Here is a 25232-nt window from a genome sequence, read left to right as displayed (position 1 = left end):
CCGAAATGGAATCCCATTCAAGCTCCGAAAGCAGTGTGACCGGAATAGATCAACCAATCAGTCATCACCTATTTTGGATGAATTGGGGATGGGTTCGTAGCCTCCTCAATCATTGGAGACAAGAAGAAGGTGATCCCTTCCATCCACCACATTGCCCTCTTGACGAAGAACCTGAAGCACTTACCGGCGAACCTGTCCGAAACACCATTTTCTCGCTCATTTCTAGAGTATCTCGTCACGATAATATATTACATCAAATTTTAGATTTTATTTATCCGCTCGTCCGAACCGACAATCAACCATGTGTAATAGAAGAAGTCAACGAGCTTCGCGCTCGGGTAGTGGCTTTGGAGAATATAGTGCAGAGATTACAAACACCAGCAGCAGCATCAGCAGCATAACCAGTACCACCATCATCAACGCCAACAGTACCATTACCACCTCCAACCACAATCGCGTCGTAAACCTCAGCTTCACAATCTGTCCCACGAGCATCAACGTCATACGCACCATAGATACCAAGGGATACCAACAACAATAACTGACGAAGTATTAATTCATAACTTCATTGGAGAAACATTCCTCGGCGATTATGTAATCTCTAAAGTCTTAGAGATTATCTAATCTAGCCCTAATTATAGATCACTTAAGCGAACCAAAATGATAGAAGGAAGAGTAGAAACCCTGACAAAAATGGTATGTGATTAACAAGCTAAACTTGCTTTACCAACAACATCAACAGTACCGTCAGCGTTACCAGCATCGTCAGTACAGTCAACATCCGAATCAATAACACCGATAACATCACAAACTCCGTCAGTTCAAGAATCACTGTGGACATCATTACGAATCAATAATGTGTATATTGTATCAACGAGTTATGAAGAATTAACTCATTCCCTCTGAAGAAATTATATGTATATTATATATATATATATATATATATATATATATATATATATATATATATATATATATATATATATATATATATATATAAATCTTTCCGTGCTAAGCTATTGTGTGTGAATCTTAACTACTCGGTTAATTCATATTACAAATATGCAATAATGTACGTCCTTCGGCCGCAACTTAACCAGCGTTAACTACAATCTCTGTCGCAATTCAACAAATTCCAATTCATAATAAATCAAGTATATATTTGATTTTACACTTTCATCATCGATGTACCCGAAAATTTTCAGATAACATCATTCGTACTTTGCGAAATTCACAAGAATTCCACGAACCGAATATCATACATCAACAAATAACGAAGTATTGATCCATAATTTCAATGTCATTGAAGAAATACTGCGTAAAAGTTATGTACTTTTTAAAGCCTTTAGGGATTATTCAATTCTAGTTTCAACCGTAAATCAAATGAGTTTAATTTAACATTAACTCATTAAATCTATGTTACATCTGAAGAAAATATACATATATATATTTTCATAAAGACTGTAATAAAATTCTTTTGTACAAAATATTAATTGTGAATTTTTTTTTAACGGGTAGGTAATACCCGAGAGATATATAAATTCACAAATAATATGTTACATTCTTCGAATCTGATTCAACAAATCATCCATTATACTACCTACTTTCACAACAATATACATTCTTTTATAGAAATACAACCATACTCATTCAAAATTTAATTACATATTCTGATTTTGAAATCTCAAAATTCAACTTGAGATATGACCAAAATCATCATTCTTAGATCCTTACATCTTTCACAAGCTATATTTTGACTTCAAAACTGTGTTAGAACATCAAATGTATGTTAACGATTACAATCTGTGTTCAAACCCTTCGAAAATTTCTGAAGACACTTCGAATGATGAGCAATCGAGATGATGATCCAACCACATGTTACCCACAGTTATGTACCCGAAAAAACCCTTGAAACCAAAGTAAAAGTTTAAACAACGTATCCGCGTCAGATTCTTTGGCATTTATTAGCAAAAATAACTTTGCGACTCCTATTCAAAGTAGCCAGTTTTGTCACAGCTCCAGCAAGTCAACTTCAACTTTTCAGTCAGACTAACCTTATTATAACCTTGAGATATACACCTTCATTACCAGGGAACCTTTTACATTCCACCACATTATTAGCAGATGTACCAACAACTTCATTACCCTTTGACTTTAGTCTCTCCAAAAAGTCATTATAATTATTTATTGAAACCCCATCATTTACTCATTCGCATCTTGTAATGAGAATTGCCATACGAATCATTGGGAATTAGCAATCAGTATTTTGAAATCTCGCAGGATGTCTACGCCAACAGTTATATGTGTATATATAACGTCTATCTTCTGGACTTAATTTGAATGTGAAGTTTCTGAAAAACACTCCGAACTACGAATTGGTTCTCCGAAAATGGAAAAAAAATGCTGATGAAGCAGCAAAAACTATAAACGACTTTAAACGGTAAAAGCTGGATGATAATGATGAAGTGTGTTGGCAAAGCGCAGAAAAAGAGAAGTTTTGGAACTGGAAAATGGATTGAGCAAAGTAGGAAGGAGGCTGTGGACAAATTACAAAGACTGAACCTGACTTCAAAGGATCCAAATGATTCAGTACCTGCTGAAGTCATTAACGAATATCTTGCTCCTGACTCTAAACCCCTGCGAACAATATTCTTCATCATCCTCTGATATTAGAAATTCTAAAATATCATCATATCTTTCATTATAAATATCCTCCATATTTCTGAAGATATTTTCTTAATTTTTCTTATTTGAAATCATTTACCTCTTCGCGCTATCTGTATTACATCATAAAAGATACTATTTTAGTTTCAAAATTCTGAAACATTCAAGTTTAAAATAGGAATATTTTGAAGTAATGTTGGGAACTGAAGCATGAATTAGTATAATATAATGACACTTGATCAATGTGATTATATTACAGTAAGTCATGCTGAGTTTCTAAATGGAATGTGATGATTCACAGATCATAACATCATCATGTGCCATGTTATACGACTCTTGTATTCTATTTAACCTCTAAAATATCAAGAAAATATTTCTTGATGATTCGGCCTTTTTCAAGGTATTCTAGTAATTTGACAAGTCAAGATCGTGCCATCACAATTTCCTTCCTAGAACATTAACAATGTTCATTCCGAAATTCATATCTGTGAATTCTGGACCATTACAAGCGGTGCTTAATCACAAGAAGAAGAAACGAAAGGACAAAACTCCGAAATAGAAATTGGGGTATAAATTGCAGCAAATAAAAGAGAGCATTAACTGTGAATGATAATGATTATAGAAGACAGAAGCAGAGACTTTGAAATATAAGGGAACATATAAATCCCAACGACAAACCAGAAATTATAAACCATATATATCGATGCATATAGCAATATAAAGACACGGGAGAACTAGAAACACTATAAACCCAAGAGTATAGTAGAAGTAAATAGCTTCTTCCGGCGGTAGATGAAAAAGAAGAATGACCGATATGAAAGTTAGAAGTATATCGAGAATCAGAACTGGATGGAGCATATTGATGAATACTTTAAAATATGAGTTGAGGGGGAAAGAATAGAAGATGATGAAACATGACTAGGAACTTAGAAATCAACAGATTTAACTCACACAATGGCGGAATAAGTGAATCAAACCCTCTAGTGAATAGGTTAAGTTTTTTTTGATTAATTTAGTCAAACCACAACTAAATCAAGTGTGATTAGATCAACACCTATAGCTATTATTTACCACCTGGTGATTTGGACTGAGAGAGAATCGGAGGAGCTCACTAGATCTGAGTGTGTGTAACAAATGAGAGGCTTAACCTAAAATGAAGAACATAAGACTTTATATACCCCTGCTGTTGACTCACCCATACGATTCATTCATCACACGTATGAGTTGGCTTCATCAGTCGTACGGGTGATCACTCACTCGTGTCTTCTCATTTAGGTTGTAATTGTGACTTAGCTCAGCATCAACCGTGCATATGAGCCTGTCAACTGTACTAGTGAGTCTTCACTCGTACGTCTGACTAAGTCTAACATAGTCAAACATCTAAATCTCGTTCCTGCAGTTCCTGTAACCACATACAAACACGGATAGGATAATAACGAGCAATCATGGTGGCCTGTAAACTGTTGTACCTGCAATGGACGTGGGTAGATGTCTAGGGACTTGCATAAAATGCATCAACAGTAGGTGTGAGTTGTAAGGAAACGAAGGAGGTGAATTTATAAGAAAATCTCCGACAGAACAATTAAAATGGACGATCGCATTTAAAGCGGATCCTAATTCCCTTGATTACCGGAGAGTCAAATCTTATTAAGAAGATTTTCTTCAAATCCCTTGAAATCTGGGAATCAATCATATCTACGTCAAATGATAAGATGAATCTACACTTACTCATTTCACTCTTCTATGTTAGCTTCATTCGTACTCTTCATATAAATGGATTGTTTATCCAAATTATTCGCTGATTATAAAACTCTAATTTTCAGCCCGTATACATCATGAAAACATACTTATTATCATTCACGACCTTTCCACTCAAATTTTGGGACGAAATTTCTTTAACGGGTAGGTACTGTGACAACCCGGAAATTTCCAACCAAATTTAAACTTTAATCTTTATATGTTTCCGACACGATAAGCAATATTTGTTAAGTTAAATTGCAAGAATTTTAAACTATGTTCATACATTCATTCAACCTCGACCAAGTTCCAACGATTCACGAACCATTAAACGAATATGATTATATATGTATATGTGTATATATATTATAACTTGAAACGTAAACAAAATATTAGATTAAATACTTTATATGATTGTATCTGTTTCAAAATATTTATCAATGGAATTAGAAGATAAGATCAAATGATTGAATTATCAGATATATTGAATTATGATTACAAGTCTCTGTTGAAAGGCCCACGTTGATTTGGGAAATCTTTCCGTTTTAACAATATTCGGAAAATGGTAAAGTGATTTATACATAAGAACAAATTGTCAATCATTGAGAACTAGACAAAGGATAGTGGAAGATTGAATCTCATAAAGACTCGATTGATCTATTTAGTTTCAAACGTATAAAAACGTTTTCAGTTTAAAAAGAACTTTATTATTAAAACGTATATAACTTTTATAAATATCTAGAACCACTTTTGACAACTCATTACTTAACTAGTATGATAAAGATAACGATATTTATATTTTATTTTATTAAATATATATAACGATTTAAATTAATATTATATATATTTATACGCGTATTATACGTATATAGTTTTATACTTTTACTATACTTAAACTTTACCTTTACTTTATTTTTACTTTACTTTAACTTTAATAATTCACTTTAATAATTCATACTTTAATAATTCACTTTAATAATTCATACTTTAATAATTCACTTTAATAATTCATACTTTAATAATTCACTTTAATAATTCATACTTTAATAATTCACTTTAATAATTCATACTTTAATAATTCACTTTAATAATTCAAAAATTTATTATAAATAGAATTCAATAGGTTTCATTATTTCATAGAAACTTGAAAATATTTTTCTCTAAACTCTCTCAATCGATTTACATATATATATTTACTCCGTATTATTTCAAGATATTATTAGTATACATAAAATATTACGACGGAGTGCTGTCCGAGTGATTTCAAAATTGTTTTTCGAGTAGGATAGGATTATGGAAATTATGGGTTATAGCTATGGAGGTGATTGAGTATGGTTCATGGGTATGCTCGTGAGGTCAATATAGTGTTTATCATTTCTGTTGCGTCTACGTACCTTTCCTGCAATATTGAATCTCAATATTGATACGTGAGTACTCATAATTTAACTTTTACATACTAATAGTGTATCCCTGACTAGTGCTCGAGTATTTAGGATTATGCATGCTTGTACTTTTGATATTGCCCTTAGACAGGTTAGGTTGAATATTGAATTAGTTACATTTGCGGTTGAGATAAGGTATAAGATATGCATGTCCTTGGAAAGCTAGCGAAAAATTAAGGACTTTTCCTTTAGATATCGAATGGTTTCGATGAATGGATTAGAAGTTATAATCAATTGAATTTTCGATATTTTTTATTAAAAATGATTATTATTATCGTCGTTTTTATCGTCGTTCTAGTTTTATCTTATTATTATCATTATTATTATCTTTATCAATAAAAGGGATTTATCATTAAAAATTGTTATTTTTTTTATTATTACTATCGTTATTATCGTTAAAGTTATAATTAGTATTATTATTATTATCCAATTATTATTATTATTATTATTATTATTATTATTATTATTATTATTATTAGTATTATTATTATTATTATTACCATTATTAATATATATATATATCATTATTTAAAAATGGATATTGTCATTGTTATTATTATTATTACTATATTATCATTAAGATAATTATTAGTATTATCGTTAAAAATGTTATAGTAACTATCATTATTAATATTACTGTAATTAAAACAAATATTTGTAACACCTAATTATTTTGATTACTATTATTATCATTATTATGAACACGATATAAAAGACGATTAAAAGCTATTAAACGAAACGATTAGGAAATAATGAGTAAGAGTATCATGATGAAATTAAAATATTATAAGATATTGATTTAGATAAAATTATCGTTCTTATTATTTTTATCATTACTATTATTATTAAAAATATCGTTAGTATTAAAACTATCATTTTAACAAAAATTATCATTTTAATAGAAATGTCATTGTTACTATAAAATATCATTATTATTATTATTTTAAATAGAATTATTATTTTAAAGATAATATTAAAAATTATCATAAATATTAAAGTTATCATAATTAGAATTATCGTTTTATCATAATGTCATCTTAGTAATTATAAATATTGATATTTTTATAATAATAATTATTATTACAAAATAATACAACTTTTACTTACTATCATTATAGATATTATTTTATCAAATAAATATGTGATACAAACATATTTTACTACGTGTAATAACTTACTTTAATAATACCTATCATATTATCTTTATGATATTAAATGAACCCTATAAATTTTATTACTTAATATATATAAAAGTATATTATATTATATAAATTTAATATAAAATTTTATTTATTAATAAATAAATTATATTATTTACTCTAATAAATCTTTTAAAAATATTTAAAAATATAAAATGACGATATTTAAACTATATATTAATCATGTATAGATTTTTTGAAATTATTTTGAGTCAAATTTACTTTTGTTGACTTTTGCATATTAGTCTCGAGCATTAGGATTGTGGTACACTATGACTTGACCTAATTTGTTAGACAAATATTGACCAACACATAAATATATATAATTAATTTAGGTTCGTAAATCCGAGGCCAACCTTGCACTTGTTCAATGACGTTATATGTATTTTTACTACGAAATACAGTATGGTGAGTTTCATTTGCCTTTTTACCCTTTATATTTTTGGGACTGAGAATACATGCGCTTTTATAAATGTTTGACGAAATAGACACAAGTAATTGAAACTACATTCTATGGTTGAATTATCGAAATCGAATATGCCCCTTTTTATTAAAGTCTGGTAATCTAAGAATTAGGGAACAGACACCCTAATTGACGCGAATCCTAAAGATAGATCTATTGGGCCTAACAAACCCCATCCAAAGTACCGGATGCTTTAGTACTTCGAAATTTATATCATGTCCGAAGGAGGATCCCGGAATGATAGGGGATATTCTTATATGTATCTAGTTAATGTCGGTTACCAGGTGTTCACCATATGAATGATTATTTTTGTCTCTATGCATGGGAAATATATTTATGAGAACTGGAAATGAAATTCTTGTGGTCTATTAAAATGATGGAAATAAATGATTATGATAAACTAATGAACTCACCAACCTTTTGGTTGACACTTTAAAGCATATTTATTCTCAGGTGTTAAAGAAATCTTCCACTGTGCATTTGCTCATTTTAAAGATATTACTTGGAGTCTTTCATAGCATATTTCGAAGAACGTTGCATTCGAGTCATTGAGTTCATCAAAGATTATTATTAAATCAATTTATAGTTGGATAGTGGATATTATGAAATGGTATGCATGCCTGTCAATTTTCGATGTAAAGAAAGATTGTCTTTTAAAAACGAATGCAATGTTTGTAAAATGTATCATATAGAGGTCAAATACCTCGCAATGTAATCAACTATTGTGAATCGTTTATAATGTATATGAACGGGTCCTTTCAACGAGCTTTTAAACTTAAAAGAACTATTAAATTTTGTTAACACCGCGGGCTCATAAACTTAAAAAAAGTTTTAAAATTTGTCAACACCACAAACTCTTAAATAATTCTTATATTTTTCATATTTTTTTAGTATCGCTAATTACATATATATCTATCAATACATATATATAAATAAACTGAATTAATTTTTAATTATAATTTAATATATACATATAGATATAGATTTACATATATAGATTATATATATATATATATATATATATATATATATATATATATATATATATATATATATATATATATATATATATATCTAAATCTACTCCGTAATATGATTAGCTAATGGAATGAAATTTTAACGTATATCTAAATCTACGTCGTAGTGTTTTACTCCGTAGAATCAAGCATTGATAAATTTGTTGAGGGTGAACTGAATGAAATAGTGCTTTAAGATATTTTATTTTATTACATGATCTTATTCATTTGTTATTTTGAGTTGTTGAAAAGTAATTTTTATTTTGTATTCATATATGTCAACTTTTATATATATATATATATATATATATATATATATATATATATATACATATATATATATATATATATATATATATATATATATATATATATATATATATATATATATATATATACGTCAGCTTACCTCAATACTCTTTCTTTAACCATAATTCATTTTTTAACGCTCCAACTTTTATCTCAATATTTTAATAATCGCTTCATGACGACTCCTACGAGTACTATTATTTTACTGAAATAACTAACAAGTTTTCTAAAATTAATCTCGCGGGTTACACATTCATTTAAAAAATTATTTTATATAATAATTCTAAAATATATGACGTATATTTTACTAATTTTACGTTCAATTACAAATTTTCATTATACTCTTAAACTCAAAAGAACTTTTAAAATTCGTCAACACCACGGGCTATTAAACTCAAAAGGAATTTGTAAAATTTATCAACACCACGAGCTCTTAAACTCAAAAGAATGTTTAAAATTTGTCAACACCATGGGCTCTTAAATAATTATTATAGTTTTCCTATTTTTTTAGTATCGCTATTTACATACTAATATGAACTGTAAATTACATTTTTTGCACGGCTTTTTATACACCCGTGCAACGCACGGGCTCAAAAACCTAGTATATGTATATATATATATATATATATATATATATATATATATATATATATATATATATATATATATATATATATATATATATATATATATATATATATATATAGGGTGAGGATCCATGGAGAATCAAAGGTAGTAGAGAACCCATTGAACTCGTGCAGATTGAGTCAATCTCCTGCAGATTGATATATTTTTTTTTTGCGAATTGACTTTTTTTTCTGTGCAGATTTGACTTTTTTTTGTGCAGATTGAGTCAATCTGCGTGCAGATTGACTTTTTTTGCAGTTTTTTTTTCAGATTGACTTTTTTTTCCTGTGCAGATTGACTTTTTTTGTGGAGATTGAGTGAATCTGCGTGTAGATTGACTTTTTTTGTGCAGTTTTTTTTATTTTTGCATATTGACTTTTTTTTCTGTGCAGATTGACTTTTTTTTTGCAGATTGAGTCAATCTTTGTGCAGTTACGAATATTGGCCATTCAAGTAAGTCAAACGACAACCACTTTCTGGTAGATTTCATAAACTGTGCAACACTTAGGAGTAGAAGGTGTAATTATTTAGGGTAAAATTCGTAACTATTCAAGGGTATTAAGTGTAAACATTTTGGATTAATTATTAATTATATATATAATAATAAAAAACTCACCTAATTATAGCAAGTGTATGGCTGAGTAAATGAAAAATTCATGAGTTTGTAAGAGAAAAAACCTTAATTTGATTCCTCTTGCCTTTTTTCCTCTTTTTGTTCGCAAGTTTTTTTTCACTTCTCGCTCAACATAGTTTAATAAAAGGCGTTTAAATGTTCAAGTACGTATGTGATAAGTAGTAAATATACGTAGGGATTTTATACATAAATATCGTATGATACTACAAACAGGTAATAATCAACGTATATTCAAATGCAACTGTCGCAACGCGTGGCACAAACTTTTTTTTAGTTATATATATATATATATATATATATATATATATATATATATATATATATATATATATATATAACTAAGAGTGTGAGAGAACACATAGAACCTGCAGATTGAGTCCAATCTATACACAGATTGAGTCAATCTGCACGCAGATTGAGTTCAGTCTATGAGTTATCTGAGTTCTGTCCTGCTCTTGGTTCTATTTGGATCCTCACCCTATGAGACGATATATATTAATCATGATATCCACTTACATGAACCATTTAATATTTTAGTATGTAAAGATATATTTTCTCCGCCATAAAATGATTGTCCCGTTTAATTGATTAAAGTTTTTTTTTTTTTTTTTTAAATTTGACTTTAAATATTTTTGTTTGTATTATATAATATTTGATATTAATAAAATATGTATTCATTGGTATAATTTTGATCAAATATTATTTTACACAAACAAAAACATTTAAAATCGATGTTGTAAAAAAATACTTAGAAGTTAAAGTGATATAATAATAATAATAATAATAATAATAATAATAATAATAATAATAATAATAATAATAATAATAATAATAACAGTTTTTAAAACGGGGAGAGTATAACAGTGAAAATACTCGCACCCATTTTTGTAAATTGTTGGAGCAATATTTAACTTATTGTCTTTGCACGCTATTGGCTAAGTCTTCGTTTAAGGTTGATAATGTCGGATCTCTTTGTGCTTTTGTCGAATCTACTTCGGTTAAGCACATTCACCAGTTAATCGATGTAATGTTGGAGATGGAGGATGCAAGCTTGAATGCACACGTTTGGGTAAATGAAGTATCGAATCTCTCTTGTCTTGATCGGATTCGAGAAGAAGGTTATTCTTTAGAGTGGATTTCATGTCTGAATCGGGAAGTGACTAGGGGTGAACCCATCGTGCACGATTCGGTAGTCGAGTTAAATTTGGGTGGGAGTAATAAGGAACCAGAGGTGGTTAATGAAGTTGTTGCTTCTGTGTTGGTTGAAGATTCTGTTGACCATGGTGCGATAATTAAAAGTGCGATTAATTACAATAATAATAAATAAAAGTGCGATAATTAGAAGTGTAATTAAATATAAAATAAAGGAAATTAAATATGAAATAAAAGAATTATGCTTATTTAAACTTCCGTAATCATGATGTTTGACGTGTTGATTTTAGTTTTATGCCCATGGGTTAATTGTTCTTTGTCCTGGATTATTTAATATGTCCATACGGATTTGTCCATAATAGTCCATCAGTCATAAATATAAAGAGCGAAAGCCTTCGTTAAATTATTCTTATTCCCGAAGTCAAATATTCCAACTAATTGGGGATTCGAATTGTAACAAGGTTTTAATACTTTGTTTAATGAATACACCAGGTTATCGACTGCCTGTAAACCAAAGTTTTACTACTTTGTTAACAATTACACCAATTACCCTTGAATGTAATTCACCCCTGTTTCAACAAGTCTATTAACTATTAATCCAGTTCCGTGTCCGGTAAAATGAATAATTATTGGTATTTATAGATATCCCGCCCACCGTACCCAGTCAAGCGTATGTGGTTATATATAAATACGTCGAATTATAAGTTTGTATATTAAATTAACAAGGTATTGTTTAGTTAATATAAAACCCATTAATAGCCCATAGTCTAATTTCCACAAGTGTCATTCTTTTATCCAAACTCCAATTATGGTACAAAGCCCAATTACCCAATTTTAGTAATTAGCCCAACATCATGATTACTTTGATTTAAATAAGCATAATAATAACTTAGCTACGAGACATTAATGAAAATAATATAAACATAACTTACAATGATTAAAAATAGCGTAGCGTTACACGGATAGAATTTCGACTTACACCCTTACAACATTCGCTAACACACCCTTATTATTAGAATTAAAATTAAAATTAAAATTAAAATTATAATATATATATATATATATATATATATATATATATATATTACGTTTGTGAGTTAGAGAGATAGGATATATTGATATATTTTTACGATCAGAATGCGCGAGTTTTATAGGCAGTTTCAGTTTTTTGGGGCTCCGCGACTCGAGTAATTTTTGGCCTTCAAACTCCGCAACTCACAGAGTTCGTATTTCCAGCTCACACAGCCTTGGCTCCTAGCTTGCCGACGGTTTATAATATATTATATAATATATAAATAATTATAAGAATTATTTAAATATTATATTATATTTATGTGCATAGTTGACTTGTAATTTTTAGTCCGGTGCGTCGAGCGTTGAGAGTTGACTCTGGTCCTGGTTCCGGATTTTCGAACGTCCTTGCGTACAATTTAATATCTTGTACTTTGCGTTTTGAATCTTGTACTCTTGTAATTTCGAGACGTTTCTTATCAATAATTGGAACCTCTTTGATTGTATTTTGTACTTTTGAGCTTTTTGATCGTTTGCGTCTTCAATTCGTCGAATCTGTCTTTTGTCTTCACCTTTTATTATTTAAACGAATATTACTTGTAAATAGGGCAATTGTAACTAAAAGCTTGTCTTTCTTGAGGAATAATGCTATGAAATATATGTTCGTTTTTAGCATTATGAAATATTTCCACACTTGAGCGTTGCTTGTCCTCAAGCAATATAGTCTTGAAATACTAGAATCACTTCTTTATTCTTCACACTTTGTACATCAGTGATTTCTTTACGGCGGTATAAACAATGGTAGTAACGATGTGGTTTACAGTCCCACATGACTATAAAATTTAGATCCTTTAAGGAAATTGGATCTTTATGAAAACATTTGATATTTTAAAAATTAAATCTAGTTTTTACCCTAGATAAGTTTTCCGGAATAACCCTTCACCGGTGTTTGCAAAATATTTTTGTGGGTTTGGTGGGTTTCAGATTTGAAAGTTTTAGCTCAAAACTTGTGATTTTGTGTCACCCACTTGCTAACCTTGTATTAGGAAAGCAACACGTCCAGTATACTTGCTCCGTATATTACCTTTCGGTAAACTACCGTCCGGTTGTAAAGGAAAGCGTTGAACAAGCAACTGTTAAGGCAATGTCCCCTGACATGCTTTTAATTATGGTCTATAACGTATCGGACGCAATTACTATCCTTTGTAGGAGCAATAGTAAAGCTCACCCTTATAATTTTTCGGTCTGGCACAAGGTCATGTCTTTGACCATACTATGCAACCACCATTCTTACGGTTGACACCCGATTTGGTTCAGATGACCTAATGAATTCCAGGTGAATTCCTAGGATTTTACGTTCAATGGTAATGAACGCATTGAAAATGGGTTTTTAGAAAACAAATCGGTTTGTAATTTTGATCAAAATATTTTCTCGTTCAAGCTCGAGTTTAGATATCATTGAATTCCATGAGTTTGAATTCTCAATCTTTAAGGTCAATCTCAAGGATTGAGTAATATCAGTCTTAAAAGCTGATTTTTGATCTTTGAGGAGATTATCCTTTCTGGGGATCTGATTCATTAGTCTTATCCAGCTAATTTGCACGGCGTCCTCCCCATTTTACGAGACAGATCCTCTCATCGTTAGGATAAGTCTGACCACTTGGCGACCCTGTTTTATGCTGAGGTCCGTGGATTTCCTGCTGATTTTAGAGATGACTTTTCTAGATTTTTCGTCAACCTACAGCTGGTCTGGACGACAACTTCCTGACCTAAATCAAGAAGCACGTTTCTTTTTTGGAAGACTTTACTTCCTTTTAATGATGGAATTGATTCATCGTGTAGATTCATCTTTCTTACAGTAAATCGGGTAAAAATTTTTAGTTTAGTCCAAAGCAAAAGTATTTTGTATCTTTAAAAATATGTGACATATGTTTAAAATAACTTGGTAAATTTTCCCACACTTAGCTTTTATTTTCCTTTTTATTGTCCTCTATTCTATTTTAAATGAATTCTAACATTTTGGTTTGTTTCTCAATTTATGTCCTTTCCGAGGTAACAATAATTTCGGTGTTAACACCTAGTTTTATCGTTCATAAATATGTATAAACATGATTTTGAGTTCATTTAATTGAAAATTTTAAAATTTTTTACTAGAATTGGGTAGTCAGTATATAAGACTAGGGCTGTCTTTATTATCAGAGAGCACTAGATTCTAATACAACTACTGCTTTACTAGTATTTTTAATGGTAACCAAGTGTTTAAGATAAAAATTTTAAAAATCCGAAAGAATTTAACCCCTTCCCACACTTAAGATCTTGCAATGCCCTCATTTGCAAGAAATCAGTAACAATTTAAATTATTGAGGGTGATTAGCGTAGAAAAATGATTAAATTTTACCAAAGTTTCCAAACATATTGGCGTTTGTTTTCTGAATGATAAATGGTGCATATCATTTGTTCATTCCTTCTTGTTGTTACATCACATATATTTTGCATCTTGTCGTCAAAATTAGTAGCTTTTGCTGAACTTAATGCCAGTCTTTGAAAATGCGTTGTTTTACCTTGTTGTGTACATAAGATAAACTGCAAACATATATACATATTTTTGAAGTTTGGTATATTACCCCACATTCAAAAATTATTAAAATCTAATAATAAAAGTTGAAAATTATAAAAACTATTACAATATCAACATAAGTGCTAAATGTAGTAACATTACAAAAATAAAATAAATAAAACTAAATAAACTAGGGTTGTTACTGATACCAGTAGGGGTTCCTTGCATAACCGTATGTGTTATAAAATGCTTCAGCTGGGTTATAAGTAGGATACGGTGGTTGCATCTCTATAGACCAGGGAGGGAATACGGGCGTTGGAGTAGGAATATAGTTTCTACCTACATGTTGGCAATGTGCTATGATTTGGTTTTGATGAACTTGCCAATCTTCAAATGCTCGATGTCTAGCATTTTCATATTCTTGTGAAGCTATAAACCTTTGCATTTCTGTCATTTCATTTCCCCCTCCCACATTACCTGGCTGTTGATTTCTCTCAACCTGTGGATGTCTTCCATTATAGGCTACTGCGGAGTTATTTCGCCTCTTCAAGACTTTAGCACCATGATATACATTTAAACCAATTGTATCGTGGGGTTCTGGTTCTTCGATTAATAACCCCCCGACTTATATCCACATTGAGATACTCAACAATTAATGTAATAAATATACCACCTCCTATTATACTGTGCGGTCTCATCCCCCTAACCATAGCTGATAAATAATAACCCACACAATAAGGTATACTTACAGCGCTTTGTGGGTCTCGAATACACATATGGTAAAACAAATCATGTTCATTTACCTTTTCCTTATTTTTACCTCGCTGTGTAATCGAGTTCGCTAGAAACCTATGAATTACTCTTAACTCAGCTCTATCTATATCCAAATAAGCGTAATTTCCCCCTTTAAATCGGTGATGACTAGTCATTTGACTCCATACACCATGCGTATCAAAACTTTCGTCTATCCTCCTACCATTTAATATCAACCCTCGACAATCGGCAGATGCTAGCTCCTCAGGCGTATATATACGTAAGGCCAGAGCCATGTCTAGTAGAGACATGCTGCGCATCGAACCTCCTAACAAAAATCTAATAAAAGATCGATCGGTTAAACTAGCTACCCGATCATTTATTTCTATACTACACAATAATTCTTCACACCATACTTTATATACAGGTCTACGCATGTTGAATAATCATACCCAATCGTTAAAAGTAGAATTACCATACCTCTGTGTAAGTAATTCTCTAATTGGCTCGGCCAATTCTACAGCTTCTAATGGTCCCCATTCTATTACCCTAGGTACTTCAACAACTTTAGAATGAAGAGTATGCAAGCCCCTTTGGTATTTTGGATAATCTATCCAACGTCTGTCAAATCTCAAGTTCGGGTGCAAATTTTCCACGTGCATATCTGAAAATGTCATAACTGGATGAGGTATATCTTGTTTGTAATAGTTATCAACATCTTGTTGTTCCGCATTCTCAGGAGGAGCAATGCGAACTTGGGATGAAGATTCACCCCTTTCAGTCTGCAAAACACATCAAACACAATTTTTGTGCATCCAAATATGCATTAGTGTCAGCAAAATCATCAATCAAAATAATTACAATGACATGTTCAATTTATATCAAACTTATGCTCATTTTCATATTTTTATCAAATCTACACTTTTTCAAATAAGCATATACGAAAATGTTCGCCAAGTTCATAAGCTTTCAACTCAAATAACATGTCAAAATAATCATTATTAGCAATTAAACAAGTTTCAAATGGCATTATCTCTCAAAAATCAAGTTCATGAATTTTAGACTTGAAAAAGTCCACTTTAATTCTCAAAAACCATGTTTAGGCTCAAAGTTTGGATCATTTAACTACCTAAACATGTTACACTACTTAATTTAGCAACAATTCATGACAAAAATCGGCCATAACCTGTTTATATCAAAAAGCCCCAAATTTGCTCAAGAACACAAACCCTAGATTACTCAAAATTTGAAGTTTAAGGCTTCTAATCATGTTAAATAGAATTAATCTAGGTTATACAAGCATAATACATAAACAATTTAAGCATAATTATACTAAAAAGCATCAAAATCGAATTGGGTATAAAATTGCTCAAGAACACTAATTTTTGGATTAAATGGTGTTTAGGTGTAGAAATTTACCATTTTTCTTGAGTAATTCCTTGATAGCATCCTTCTCAACATGATTTTAGTAAAAAAATGTGATGATTTTTGGTAAAAAATTCGATTTTTGTGTGTATTTTTCGCAGTTATTTTGGGTGTGGGTGGTGTGGACTGATCTGTTTCCAGCGTTTTATTTTTTTCTGTATTTTTCAAACTCCGCGACTTGCGGTGTTTGCTCATTCAAACTCCGCGAGTCGCGGCCCCCCCCCCTTTTTTTTTTAAATAATCTTTAACTTATAAAACAATTAAGTAATTAATTTTAAAATTTCGTTTCCCTTGTTATTTAGGACGAGGTAGTTTCGGATCGATGTCCTAGTCCGTCCCTCGACAAAATTTTAAAATTTGTCTTTTTAAAGCGCGGTTTTAAAAGCAAAGATTTTTGGGTTTTTTTTTTAATGTTTTTGGCATACTTTAATTCAATAAGATTAAAAATAATGATAATAAAAGTTCTCGTCCCTCCCTCGGGTAAAGCAATTTCGGTTCAAAGACCTAGTCTTCAACTCACGACGAATTTTTAAAAATCATATTTTTAATTTAGCGAAATAAAGTAAATTTTTGTTTTTAAATTCACACCAAACTTAAATTAAAAATGCATAAAATTAAAAATTCATATTTAAAAAAAAAAATCACACCAAACTTAAATTAAAATGCATAAAATTCAAAATTAATATTAAAAATTCACACCAAACTTAAATTAAATTTTGTTTTTATACATACAAACTTATATTAAAAATATTAATGTTTTCAAATATTTACAATTTTAAATATATATTAATTTTAAAAACATGGTAAAAATAAAATTAAAAATCTTTTTGGCTTTTATCCCACTTTTATCAATCAAATATTATCAAAAATATGCACCCCTCTTTTCGGTAAAGTAATTTCGGTTCCATGACCTAATTTAACTCATGACGAATTTTTGAAATATTTTGGGTTGATTGATTAAAGATATTTATACCTTAAGAATAAACGTTAAATTTCGCAGTGATGTAATAAATTTTTGTATGATATCAACAATTTCGGTCGCAAGACCTAATTTTATCGAATACCAATTTAATACTTTATAGCGAACAAATTAGCGTTTATTATCATAAGGTTAAAAATAAAAATAAAAATAAAAAAAACTGTACAGACTTACCTGTGAAATAGATTTCTTAGTGATATGCTCTAGCCCACTCATAAGATAGTCGGACTAATTGATTTTCCATGGCTAAATAGGGGTAACCTCGAGCATTTAATGTTTTTTCTTCTAAACATATGAACGGTCCATCTCTGCATAAAGTAACAAATTCGGTATTTGAATAGGTTTGATTATTTGAACATTTACCTTCGTGTGACCATTTTCTGCATTTGTGACATTTTTCAAGGTGTCGTGCTCTTCTTTTCGTTGCGGATTTTGATTTTCCTTTACCAAATTGTGACTTATTATCTTCGCATCTGGATTCTTTTCTTACTCCGTCCAATTTACCTCTGATTAATGATACTATTTCACTCGGAAGTGTGTCATTATTACGTTTAGTGATCAAAGCGTGTAGCATTAGACCATGGTTTAGTTCACAGGAAGTCTTCATTTCGTAAAAACCTAAAAAAAATAAAAATTCAGAATGGGGGGAGAAGACTAGTTCTTTAGGGTCTGCTAGGGAAAGACCATTCGGGTTCCATTTTCGAGAACTACACGAAAACAGAAAATCTAACTCTAACAGAAATACATATTATCCTTTAAAAGACTTGATTCTCCCCACACTTAGTTAGCTGTGGTATCGAAATTGTGATTAACTTCATTGTCAACTTCCATCGGACCATGTATGTAATGTTTAACTCTGTGACCATTAACTTTAAATTCAATCCCATTTGAATTTATTAATTCTACTGTTCCGTATGGGAAAACTCTTTTGACTATGAATGGTCCAGACCATCTTGATTTCAATTTTCCAGGAAATAGCTTGAATCGTGAATTGAAAAGAAGAACTCTGTCTCCTTCTTTGAATTCTTTTGGACTTCTGATTCTTTTATCATGCCATTTCTTCGTTCTTTCCTTATAGATTAAGGAATTTTCATATGCTTCATGTCTTAATTCTTCTAATTCATTTAATTGACTTAACCGTAGACGTCCAGCTTCATGTAAATCAAGATTACATGTCTTCAAAGCCCAAAATGCCTTGTGTTCAATTTCTACCGGAAGATGACATGCTTTTCCATAAACGAGTCTAAAAGGTGTGGTTCCAATTGGAGTTTTGTAGGCTGTTCTAAAAGCCCAGAGTGCATCCTCCAACTTAATGGATCATTCCTTTGGATTTGATCCTACGGTTTTTTCTAGAATACGTTTTAAAGCTCGGTTGGTATTTTCAACTTGTCCACTTGTTTGTGGATGATATGCGGTGAAGATTTTATGAGTTACTCCATATCTTTTAAGAATTTTCTCAAGTTGATTGTTACAGAAATGAGTTCCCCGATCACTTATTAAAGCTTTCGGTGTTCCAAACCTTGCAAAAAGACGTTTTAAAAAGTTGACTACACCTCGTGCATCATTAGTTGGGAGAGCTTGTGCTTCCGCCCATTTAGATACATAATCAATGGCTACGAGAATATATACATTATTATGAGATTTTGGAAATGGACCCATAAAGTCAATACCCAAATGTCAAATACTTCACATACTTGAATGACATTTTGTGGCATTTCATCACGTTGACTTATTTTTCCGGCCCTTTGACAAGCATCACAGGATTTGCAAAGAAGGTGTGCGTCTTTGTAAATTGTAGGCCAATAGAATCCAGCATCATAAACTTTCCTTGATGTGAGTTGAGGCCCATAATGCCCTCCTGTTGGTCCTGTGTAACAATGGTTTAAGATTTTACTAGCTTCATCTCCGAATACACATCGGAGTATTATTCCATCTGGACAACTTTTAAATAGATGTGGATCTCCCCAGAAATAGTGTTTTATATCACTAAAGAATTTCTTTCGTTTTTGGTACGATAATCCTTTTTCAAGGAATCCACATACTAAGTAGTTTGCATAGTCTGCAAACCATGGAATTTCATTATAATCTATCTTCAATAGATATTCATCAGGAAAGTTGTCTTGTATGGCCGATTCATTTAGAACTTCTAATTCAGGATTTTCAAGACGAGAAAGATGATCAGCGGCGAGATTTTCTGCTCCTCTTTTATCTCAGATTTCAATATCGAACTCTTGTAAGAGTAAGATCCAATGGATTAATCTTGGTTTGGCATCTTGTTTCAAAAATAGGTATCTAAGAGCAGAATGGTCGGTATAGACCACCGTTTTTAGCTAGAACGAGATCTGATCTAAATTTGTCAAAAGCAAAGACAATAGCAAGGAGTTCTTTTTCAGTAGTTGTATAGTTCGTTTGTGCTCCTTGTAACGTCTTACTAGCATAATATATAGGTTGAAATCGTTTTTCAATCCTTTGTCCTAAAACGGCTCCCATTGCAAAATCACTTGCATCGCACATAAGTTCAAACGGTAGATTCCAATTTGGTGTTATCATGATCGGTGCATTAGTGAGTTTCTTTTTAAGAATATTAAAATATTTGATGCATTCATCTGAAAAGATGAATGGAGCATCCTTTTCTAGGAGTTTATTCATAGGAGTGGCAATTTTAGAAAAATCTTTTATGAAACGTCGGTAAAAACTGGCATGCCCTAGAAAACTCCTAACTCCTCTAACATTGGTGGGATGTGGAAGTTTAGCAATTACATCTACTTTAACTCTATCCACTTCAATTCCTTCCTTTGAAATTTTATGTCCAAGAACGATGCCTTCTTTAACCATGAAATGACATTTCTCCCAATTAAGTACTAGATTTGATTGTTCGCATCTAATAAGCATTCGTTCAAGATTAACTAGACATGATTCAAAAGTATCACCGAAGACTGAAAAGTCATTAATGAAAACTTCCATGCATTCTTCTATCATGTCGTGAAAAATCGCCATCATGCACCTTTGAAAGGTTGCAGGGGCATTGCAAAGTCCAAATGGCATGCGTTTGTAAGCAAAAGTACCATAAGGGCACGTGAATGTGGTTTTTTCTTTGTCCGCGGGTGCTATTGGAATTTGAAAATATCCGAAAAAACCATCAAGAAAACAATAGTAACTATTTCCGGCTAATCTTTCCAACATTTGATCAATAAAAGGTAAGGGAAAGTGATCTTTTCTGGTGGCGTCATTTAATTTTCTATAATCAATACACACACGCCATCCTGTTACAGTCCTAGTAGGAATAAGCTCATTTTTCTCATTTGTAATGACAGTCATGCCACCCTTCTTAGGCACGCATTGAACTGGGCTTACCCATGGACTATCAGAAATTGGGTAAATTAAACCTGCATCTAGCAGTTTAATAATTTCTTTTTTAACTACATCTTGCATATTAGGATTTAGTCTTCGTTGGCGTTGCACATACGTTTTATGACCTTCTTCCATAAGGATTTTATGTGTGTAATACGAAGGACTTATTCCTTTAATATCATGAATCTTCCATGCAATGGCTGGTTTATGAGCTTTCAACACAGAAATGAGTTGTGATTTCTCATTTTCAGTAAGAGAAGACGATATTATTACAGGTAATTCAGATTCACCATGTAAATAAGCGTATTCCAAATGGTTTGGAAGTGGCTTTAACTCTAATGTCGGAGGTTCTTCTATCGATGATTTATATCGATATCTGTCTTCTTCTTTTAGCATTTGAATTTCTTCTGTTGTTGGTTCATATCCATTAGCTATTAGTGTAGCTAACATTTCAGTTTCATCAATTTGTTCAGTTCCTTCTCCTAAAGAACATTCTCCTGTTCCTTGTAATTCTGGAAATTCTTCTAACAATTCTGCATGTGAATCTATAGTTTGAATATAATAACATGTATCATCTGTAGATTGCGGTTGTTGCATTGCTCTATCAACTGAAAAGGTAACACTCTCGTCCTCTATACTTAGGGTCAGTTTCTTACCAAACACGTCTATCATTGCTTTAGCCGTGTTTAAGAATGACCTTCCTAATATGAGAGGAACTTGAGAATCTTCTTCCATGTCCAGAACAACAAAATCTACTGGAAATACTAAAGTACCAACTTTAACTAGCATGTTCTCCATTATCCCTCTAGGATATTTTATTGATCTATCGGCTAGTTGTATGCTTATTCTTGTTGGTTTCAATTCTCCAAGGTCTAGTTTAGCGTATAGTGAATACGGCATTAAATTTATACTAGCACCTAAGTCTGCCAATGCTTCTATTGAACTAAGACTACCCAGAAAACATGGAATTGTGAAACTTCCTGGATCAGATAGTTTTTCTGGTATCTTATTCAACAGCACTGCTGAACAATTAGCATTCATAGTAACAGCCGAGAGTTCTTCCATTTTCTTTCTATTTGTGATTAGATCTTTCAAGAATTTAGCATATCTAGGCATTCCTGAAATCACATCAATGAAAGGAAGATTTACATTTATCTGTTTAAACATATCCAAGAATTTGGATTGCTCGGCTTCAAGTTTCTCTTTTTTCATTTTACTCGGGTAAGGAAGTGGTGGTTGGTATGGTTTAACATAAGGTTTATCCTTAACTGTGTTATCTTCATTAGCCTTTTCAACTACCGGTTCTTTTTCCTTATCTTGATCAGGTTGTGGTTCTTGTGGAGTAGGAATAGCTTCATCAGAAATTACAGGTATTTCAGGTGGTTTAAGTGTTGTACCACTGCTTGTGGTAATGGCTTTAGCTGTTTCATTCTGGGGGTTTGCATTTGTATCACTAGGTAAACTTCCCGGTTTTCTTTCACCTATTAACCTTGCTAGGTTACTTACTTCTTGTTCCAAGTTTTGAATAGAAGCTTGTTGATTTCTAAATGCTTGAGCATTTTATTCATTAGTTTGTTTTTGAGATGTGAAAAACTGCGTTTGAGTTTCAACTAGCTTCGTCATCATATCTTCTAAATTTGGCTTTTTATCATCGGTTTGTGGTGGTTTGTTTTGAAAATTAGGTCTTTGTTGGTTGTAAGTATTATTGGATACTTGTTGATTACTTGGTCCTTGTTGGTTGTTGTATGGAATATTTCGGTTATAGTTCTGGTTTTGATTGTAAATCGGTCTTGGCGGTTGATAATTATTCTGATAATTATTTCCAGGCCTTTGGTTTATGTATGAAATATTCTCTCTTTGTTCCATTGTTAGCTCAATACTGAGACAATCTTTTGTCAAATGTGGTCCTCCACACTGCTCACAACTAATTCGTATTGAGTGGATATCTTTAGTCATCTTTTACATTCGTCTCTCGATAGCATCTATCTTTAAGGAAATGGAATCTAAGTCATGACTAGAATCGGCTCTAGCTGCTTTAGATGATCTAACGATATCTTTTTCTTGGTGCCACTCATGTGAGTGGGAAGCAGTGTTATCAATAATTTTATAAGCATCAGTTTCGGTTTTCTTCATAATAGAACCACCAGATGCTATATCGTTGTCTTTCCTTGTAGTGATGTCGCATCCTTGGTAGAATATTTGTACTATTTGACAGGTGTCTAAACCATGTTGCGGACATCCTCTTAATAACTTTCCAAATCTAGTCCACGCCTCATATAGAGTTTCATTCGGTTTCTGTGTGAACGTAACAATTTCTCCTTGAAGTCTTACAGCTTTATATGCAGGAAAGAATTGTTTAAGAAATTTTTCAACTAAAACGTCCCATGTGTCAATCGCCCCCTTCAGGTAACGATTCCAACCAATCTTTGGCTTCTCCCTTTAAAGTCCAGGGAAATAACATGAGGTATATCTGTTCATCTTCAACTTCTCGGATTTTAAATAGTGTGCAGATCCTATTAAAGGTACGAAGATGTTCATTTGGATCTTCCTTCGGCCCACCACTAAATTGGCATTGATTAGTCACCATATGTAGAATTTGTCATTTGATTTCATAATCTGGCGCATTAATGTCTGGATGAATAATTGCGTGACCTTGGCCAGTGCGTTTAGCTCTCATTTGGTCTTCCATACTTAAAGGTTCCAGATTCTCCATAATTGAATTTGTTGAATCTGAATCACTAGAGGATTCTGATTTAATGGTTCGTTCCTCAACAATCTCTGTTTGAATGATTGGTGGTTCCGGAGGAAAAATTAATGGTTCAGGATTTATGAATCCTCCCTGAATATTCTCCTGATTCTCAATTGTGAGGTCGGGTTCAAAAAATGGATTATCGGAAATTTGAATTGGAGTACTTGGTAGACTGGATGACGATTCTAAAGAAAAATCAACGGCGGTAATATTAGCTAGATGTCATGATCGAGTTACAGGTGGTGAACGTACAAAAGGTGGTGAACGTCTTGCTCGGTGCATTCACTAAATATCCTATTAGTTTTTAAAAGGAAAGAAAATTTATATAAGTTATCCAATTAATAGACTTTTCTGATTTTGCCCACGTTTCGAATAGCCAAAAGATGCAGCAGAGGGGCAGGATTCGTTTGGTCTCAATATAATTGAGGATTGTTTGGCTCCAATAACCCGGTCCACGTACAAATTCAACTATTACTACGAACCAGAAAATTTTGATGTCTATCAATTTAACCACTTAAAATAAATTTTCGTAATTTTAAGAAATTTAGAGAAGAAATAGAATAAAAATCTATGTCCTAAAACTAGAATTGCAAGAAATAAGAAAGAAAAAGAGTGCGTCGAAAAAGGTCGAAAAAGAAAAGGGTTGAAAAATAAAAGGCGTCGAAAAATAAGAAAGAAAAAGAGTAACTATAAAACTTTAAAACACTCGACTAACCCAACCTTATTACTATCACTAACTTAAAATTAAAATTGCAAATTGAGATTACTAATTGGAGTGATAATTGATACATAGGTAAAAGGCGTCGAAAAATGAAAGTAAGAAATAAGAAAGTAGCGCGTTGAAACTTAAAAAGGCACTAAAAACTAAGAATTAAAAGTTGAGTCTAAAAATATTTAAAACTTACAAGGAAAACTATATCCCAAATGGCAATAACTTAAAAAGGTACTAAAACTTAGATAGGCGTCGCAAAATTCTAAAGCACCTGAATCTTAGTCTAAAGAAAAAGCACTTAAGAGATTTTACGGCAAAATCTAAAAATCTAGAAGTAAAAATAACTATGGCAAAAACTATATTTAAAACTAAATATGAGCGAAAAATACAAATATTACGAATAAACAAATAAAAATATACAAAATATAAAAATATACTAAAATTTGTAAAAA

This window comes from Rutidosis leptorrhynchoides, chromosome 2 (genome assembly GCF_046630445.1).
Source record: "Rutidosis leptorrhynchoides isolate AG116_Rl617_1_P2 chromosome 2, CSIRO_AGI_Rlap_v1, whole genome shotgun sequence".
NCBI classification, from domain to species: Eukaryota; Viridiplantae; Streptophyta; class Magnoliopsida; order Asterales; family Asteraceae; genus Rutidosis; species Rutidosis leptorrhynchoides.
This window is presented reverse-complemented; position numbering follows the sequence as displayed.